The following is a 7,469-nucleotide window of genomic DNA, read 5'->3' as shown; positions in this document are numbered from 1 at the left end:
ATGCAGAGGGGTGAGAAACTCCCACTCTCTGCTTCACCCCAGATAGCTGCAGCAGGCACCAGGACCAAGAAGGAGAGGAGAGTTGAGACTGTAAGAAGAAGTTGGTTCCAGCCTCTACCTAAAGGTATTGTCTCTTAGGGGAAGAGTCTTTGAACCTTCAATTCCCATTCCCCATGTCCATTCCCACCCCCATGCTGAACTAATACTTCCCATTTTTTTTTTTTCAGCCATGGCCATGGCATGTGGAAGTTACCAGGCCAGGGGTCGAACCTGTGCCACAGCAGTGATCCATGCCATGTCAGTGACAATGCCAGATCCTTAACCCTCTGAGCCATCAGGGAACTCCACTAGTAGCTCCTTGAGACAAACACAGAGAAATGGAGGCTTGTGTTTTATTCATGGCCTTCTGGGGGAGGGGAAGCGGGGGACATGGGGCACCAGGGCTAAGAGGGGGCCTACTGCAGCTTCCCTTTGTAGACATACTCCAGAGCAGTGGCAATGGTGTGCATGTCCAGCTCGATGCTCTGAGACCAGTTATCCACATCCCTTATTTCCTTGAGTGCCTGGTTGAAGTTCTCCACCATCCAGATCCACTGGCTTCACTAGCCTGTCTGCTTGGCCAACTGGGCAGCCTGGACTTGGAGGGTCTTCACCTCATTGACCAGCTTTTTCTCATTCATGTAGGCCTGGGCCATGCCCACATTGAGGTGATCCACCAAAGCTTCTGCCAGGCAGGTCGCTAGCCTGTCGCCTCTTTCTCTCCTGTAGGTCCTTGAGTTCATTCTGCTTGCCCTGGTGTTCTTTCAGCTGGCAGGACAGCATGGTTGCAGTAGGCTGGGCCTGGCCCCCTCCACAATCACATCCTGATAAAATTGGAACAAAAGAGAACTTGGGCCAAGAATTTTCCTTCACCCTCTTCAGCCTTTCCTAAGAATGGCCTGACAAGAAATCAGCTCTCTCCGAAGGTTCATAGCTGATCATGTTTTGCTAGCCATGCCTGGAAAAGCTTTTTTCCTTTTTAATTTTATATGGTTATTTCCTCTTTGACAAATGGCTCTTTTTTTTCCTGAAAGGATATTTCTTGTCACCTATACCAGTTGTAAGATCAACTACACCTACACAATTCTTCCCTAATATTCATTAAAGACTCCCATTGAAAGGGCCACCCCTAGACACACACACACACACACACACACACACCCCTTCTCTGTCTTCCTCCTGAACACACATGTTCACGTTGTGGTACCTTCACTTCCAGGAGAGGTCCTGACACTCAATCTGTATAGCTCTTATCTGCCCTATGCAGGAAGCAGCAAAGGGGTCTGGGGGCAATTAGGAGACTATTTGTTGCAGTTCAAAGCAAGCTGTCCTTTTTTTCCCTTTCTCTCTCTCTCTTTTTTCCCCTTCCAAGATAAATAGAAGTAGAAAGGACAAGCAGTTTTGATTAGCATTTAAAATGTTGTCAATTTTTAATGAAAGCGTAACCTCCAACCATCAACTTCACACAAACTGGAGACAAGGTTGCAAAACGAATGCTAATATATTTGGCACACTTTCTCACACTTGTCCTTCCCTGAACTTTTCTTGTTGCTAATTTGTTATGTCAGCCCATATTAGTAGGTTTCAAAAGTCCAAACTGGCAAGTGTGGTGACCCAAAGAGAACCAGTCTTCGGAAGATCTTTAAATCGAAGCATAGGAGTCGGACAGTTTATTAGCTGTGTACCTGTAGTCCTATAGATGTGACTATTACTCGCTTGGAGGAGTTGCCAAGTTTCGGGAGTGATCTTCAGAGTCTTTCAAAATTCGTTTCTGAATGTGACATTTTTATTCAGGAAATAAATGCTTGCCAGTCAGTCAATAACATTCACTGCATGCAAATGATATATTTGTTCTACTGTCTATTGATAAAGCCCCAAATAACAAAAGGAATGAGGCATACAATGATTTCCCTTAAGGAGCTCATATTTTTAATAGCAAAGCAAGAAAACAAATATGAAAAAGACATGAAAACCCTGAGAAAATATGCATATAAATAAATATGAAAAAAATCAAGAGCCAACTGCTGAGAGGCATTAATAAAGAGTCCATATACAACTGAAAGAGATTGGACTCTCTCTCAGAACCACAGCTGCTTCATCAGCAAAGTGCCCACAGACAGTGCTTTTTCTTACTATTCCTCTACTTAGGGGAAGCCAGTGATAAAGAAACCATAGCAGGTAGCCTCTGAAAGCCACACAAAATGGAGGTAAAATAATAAGCCCCATTACACAAAAATCATGAGAACTTTGAGAGCTTTACTAGGATGAGTCAAACTAGTTTTCACTTCAGATTGATTAAAAAATTATTTATTATTTAGGTCCATTCAGATTTACTGTGCTGTCTCCCTCCCTCTGTCTTCTGTCTCTTTTTATTTACTTTTATTTTTATCTTTTTTCTTTTAAGGTGGCAGATATGGCATAGGCAAGTTCCTGGGCTAGGGGTCAAATTGGGACTGCCGCTGCAGTCTATACCACAACCAGGACAACACCAGATCCAAGAGGCATCTGTCACCTATGCTGCAGCTTGCAGCAACATCAGATCTTTAACCCCTGAGTGAGGCCAGGGATTGAACCCTCATCCTCACGGACACTATGGCGTGTTCTTAACTGGCTAAGCCGCAATGGGAACGCCTCTCTCTTTCTAATTCACTGACACTTACTACAAATGAAAGTGCTCTTGCAGTGCCTGCTTGCAGCAGGCAGTGTGTGAGTTCTATGAAATCAGGTAGAGTTAGGTCTTCCCAAGATATTGCTTATTCCAGTATTTTGCTGAGGAAATTTACATTTCCCAGTTTTCAGTGGGAATGGGGCTTAAGGGATATTAGTTGCCTTAGGTGAATGGCGTGCTGCTTTCTCTGGCTGATACCTATGAATGTTAGTTTATCAGAAGTTATCTGTGGTTATTTGCTTCACATGTTTATGAATTTTAACAAGGATTTATGGTTCTTTCTTGGAAAATATGCATATATTCATTCCCCTAGGCTCTATTCTTTTCAAATTCTTCCACCATCTTTTGGGGACTCTTTTACACTCTGGAGAATGTTCTTTCATTGTTGTAAAGGGAGAGTTTTCTATTAGGACTAATGTTAAAAAGAAAACATCTTGTCAAAAATAGAACTTAATGAGCTCTGCATTTTATGCTAAATTGAAATATGCAAATCAGTAGAAAGGAAATCAAAGATGGAGACTCTTAACATTATAATACGCCCCTAGCACACTTTAAAAATAATAGTCTCTTAAAAGTATATGGTCATGAAGGTAATATAGATAAGCTTACAATAAAAATAAGCATATTTATATTTTTATTCCCCGGCTTCTGTATTTAACTCTAAAGTGTTAATGTTATGCTAAGTGTCTGCGTTAATTTAGGCAGACACATATACACAAACACGCACACACACACATACACACACATCTTTATTAAAAATAGGAATTGCACAAGAAGATATGATGGAAGAATTAAAACTAAAGGTCATGAAATTTGATCATCTCCATATTTAAGGTTACTCTAAGTACTCTGCAAATAACAAGGTGGTTTAATGCCATGCCTGCACTTTCGTCTCATTTAATATGAAACCCATGAAAGATTGTTCCTGAAGTCATTATCTTCAACTGTTGAGAGCATAGATCATGACTAAGTGACTGAAGTGCCGTGGGAACTCTCAATGGGATCCTGTTCAGGATCTGATATATGTCTCTTGATATCCATCAAACTCAAATGATGTGCGAAAGAAAAGAAAGACAGAACTTTAATTTTTTTTTTTGAAGTTTCTATCCTGCCTCTAAATGCAGGACAAAGTAAGCTGAGCAACCGATGCCCAAGAAAGTTAAAATATCATATTAAAAAGTCTTGTGAGAGACTTTTTAAGTATCTCTGGAAGAAAATTTTATCTGGCTTCTTCAAAAAGACGCACACTGCACACTTTTGCAATAGTAAAGGTTTTGTGAATCATAACTTTATGTGTTTTCTTTATGAAAAGTTGGTTAGTCTATATGGCAAGTATGTTTTGAATACCTGGCATTAGTATAAATGAACACAGAAGAATGTGTCTTAACATTATTTTGACTTTAAGGGGTAACTGACTTGAGTGATCAAGGATACTATAATAGATGAGGAGGCATTTGCAATGGACTCTAAAGGAAGGGGGCATGTGAGGGCATTTCAAGGTGAATGAATGACATCAGTAAATCCACAAAAGGAGAGACTAGGAAACTTGATTCTAATACAAACGGATTATTATTAGGAGAAACTAGTGTACATCTGAAAACAGTCGGGCCCACTTCAGCTGGATGAAGGTTAAACAATTTAGACTCAGGGCATTGAGAATCCCACTGAATGTTTTGAGGAAGCGAAGGGCACTAATCAAAGTAGTTTGGAAGGTGGAGACTTGGAGCAAAATGCATTGAGAAGCTGAAGTGGGAAGAGACTAAGAGAAGGAAAATTCATTAATAGATTGTTAAAATGATGTAAGGCTTAGCATAACAGAGCTATCACCTGTGCTAGACATTGTAAAGCCAAGACAGAGACCACAAGATTATATCAAAGGAAGACTAAGCTATAGGTGAAAGCAGTTATACGGGAAGAAAGGAAAGGACTAAGTCAGTATTATTCTAGGTTCAGATACAGTTAATAATGACAATGATTGATATTTATCTCTGTGGAAAAGAGAGGAAGTAGACTTTGGGTTAAATGCCAGGCATTTTCTGTTTGTTTTAAGCACCCTATCTGGGTGGAAGTGTACAACAGCTACTCAGAAAGTCAAATTTGGATGTTAAAGCTCTCCATCAGAGGTTTAGAATAGAAGTCCCCTGGGTAAAGAAGGCAATCAGGTAGGGCAAATATGACCACAAAAGGGTAAAAATTGAAAAAAGTGGAGAAAGCAGGATGAGGTAGGCTGAATAACAGCCCGAAACGATATTCATTATCTAATCATTAGAACCCATAATGTTACTCAAATGTAGATTCGTTTAAAAAGGCAAAGAGCAAATGGGAGGTGAACAGCCTTGCAAATGGGAAATTATCCTGGTGTGCTGTAAACATCATCATGACAGTTCTTAGAGAGAGCCGGAATGACCACAGAAGAACAGAAGGCTGTGTAACAATGAAAGCAGACAGTGGAGTGAAGCAGCCACAGCCAGGGAATGCCTACAGACTCTGGAATATCAAAAAACACACTATTTCCCAGAACCTCTGGAAAGAACTAGCCCTGTCTACACCTTGAATCAGTGATAACTGATTTCCAATTTCTGGCCTCCAGAACTACAAGGGGATACATTCCTGTTGTTTTAAACCACTAAGTTTGTGATAAGTTTTTAGAGCAGCAAGAGGAACCTAGTACACAGGGCATATACAATATTATGGTAAGAAGGAAAAGAAAGACGGGATTGAGAGGAAAAAGAGGAATCAGAAGTGTACAGTGAGTCACAGAACTTAAGGGAGAGTTTCAAAAAAATGTCCAGTATCGAAAAATAGACAGAAAGTCTGTATCTCTCAGATGGCAAATTCAAGATGCAAAAGTGTGAAGCGGGTCAGCTGTAAGGATTTTTAAACTGATTTAGATTCTATCCTAAGATCCAGAGAGAAGTTTGAGGTTTCAATATATAGTCCCAAGGTCAGCTCTCTTCTCTTCTCTAACGTTTAAGGAAAAATATTTTTTTCTATAATATCTCACTGGGCTTTAAGCCTTTCATATGCATATTTGGAGGCAGCATATATAATACTGTGTTGCTCTCACTGGCAGATTTCCATATAGGCTTTAGGAAGCTGGTGAACTTGCAGGCTGAATTACTCAGGTAAACTTTTAGTTTCTCAGTCTCTTTGTTTGAAGTTTCAAGAAGTTAGAATACAAACATTTATACCTAACTGAACAATTTATTTCCAAGCCTCTGAATTTCATAAAACGATGGTTTCAGTGTATTTGAATGTGCATGTGTGTGTGTGTGCGCGTGCGCACACATGTTGTCACACTATGACAATAAATCAGTTTACATAAAGTTAGTTTCAGAGCTCTATGTATGATGTTGTCCTGTCTCCCTACCTGATCTGACCTTGGGACTAAAGAATGTTTACATCAGTGATGAGTCTATCAGTTCTTGATGAATCACAATGCTTTCTATGTTTAATGATTGCTGATAGTAAGAGCTGACAGCAAAACCTGAGGGGAGAAAGGAAAAAAAAAATTAAATCACCTGAATTCTATTTAACAGAAGTGAAAAAACATTTTTTTTTTTTACAAATGACTGTTTTTGCATATGGATGGAGTGAACTGAAGGTTATTCTGTATATTTTTATAAAGTACATGAAATTACAGAGGATGCATTTATTTCCGTTTGAAAATAAACCCTGAAAATGTTTCCTGATAAGCTCTTTAATTTAAAATACTGGAATGTATTATCCTTTGACTTTTGAGCATGAGAACTGCTTGCACTAGCATTCCTGAGGAGTAAGAGATTCTCAATTATAGGTCAAAAATGATTTTGATTGGGTAAAGATAGGAAAAAGAGGGTAATTATGTCATTAATGGTCTGAACAACTGAGGGTGGACAGGAACAAGCAGGTTTGGTTTAGATAGCCTGTACTTCCCTCAATATACTATCCAATGGCCAAAGGGGCATGTGCTGAGCTCTGCTAGAGAAATGCTTGGATTTTATCATAAAAGTAAAAGTAGTAAAAGGAAATTATTCTCTTTGCCAAAACAAAGCAGAACAAAGCAATGCTTTTTCACAAACTTGAACACACAAGCATTTTCTTCTCCATAAATGCCTTTAAGGTGCTATAGATTCCTCTGCAAACCAATCTGATGGGTTGCAGCTGAGGATGTTTTCAAAGGCATGTGACTATGTGGATGAACTAGCTTTTATGTAACCATAGCAACAACAAGCTTCTTCTCTAGTGTCTTAATTTGGGAGAGGGCAGAGAAAATAGCATGGCACCTGATAGGAACTCCTGTTTCAAGCTGAGAAGGGTAGGGGAAGCTATGGCTATGCTGTGTAATTTGTCTTTTTCATACCACATGCTACAAGAGTGGACCTTGGGCAACTTCTTACATTTTCTTCGCCTTGTCTTTGTTTCCTACTGGCCCCCCATGTATCTCCACTGACTTAAATCTGTTGGAACTCGGAAAGACACTCACAGGCACACAAGCTAAAGTCCCAGATAGAGCGGCTGGTTCCAGAGCCTTCCTCCTTCACATTCCCCATCTCTGTAATGTCCCTCCCCAAGCAAACATATCCCATTCCTCCTTTGTGACAATCACACTTGGGACCTGATTCCATAGGAACCCTGATCACTTGTAAATCACCTCAGTCATTAACCTCTCACTCAGTTTTGTCCTCAGCTATAGGATTAGTTTTAGCCCTATTCCATACTCTCCCAGTCTCATCCCAGTTTTTCAAACTACTCCTCCAGACTAGGAATTGAGCATGACCCT

General features: G+C 39.9%; 1 pseudogene; it reads right to left on the bottom strand.

Moving 5' to 3' along the window:
- Positions 1-443: 443 nt before the first annotated feature.
- Positions 444-822, bottom strand: LOC125132092 (biogenesis of lysosome-related organelles complex 1 subunit 1-like; annotated as a pseudogene).
- Between the last annotated feature and the right edge of the window lie 6,647 nt (positions 823-7,469).

The sequence above is a fragment of the Phacochoerus africanus genome, chromosome 8 (assembly GCF_016906955.1).
Source record: "Phacochoerus africanus isolate WHEZ1 chromosome 8, ROS_Pafr_v1, whole genome shotgun sequence".
Classification (NCBI taxonomy): Eukaryota; Metazoa; Chordata; class Mammalia; order Artiodactyla; family Suidae; genus Phacochoerus; species Phacochoerus africanus.
The sequence above is the reverse complement of the archived record's forward strand: the minus strand, read 5'-3'. Positions and strand labels throughout refer to the sequence as shown.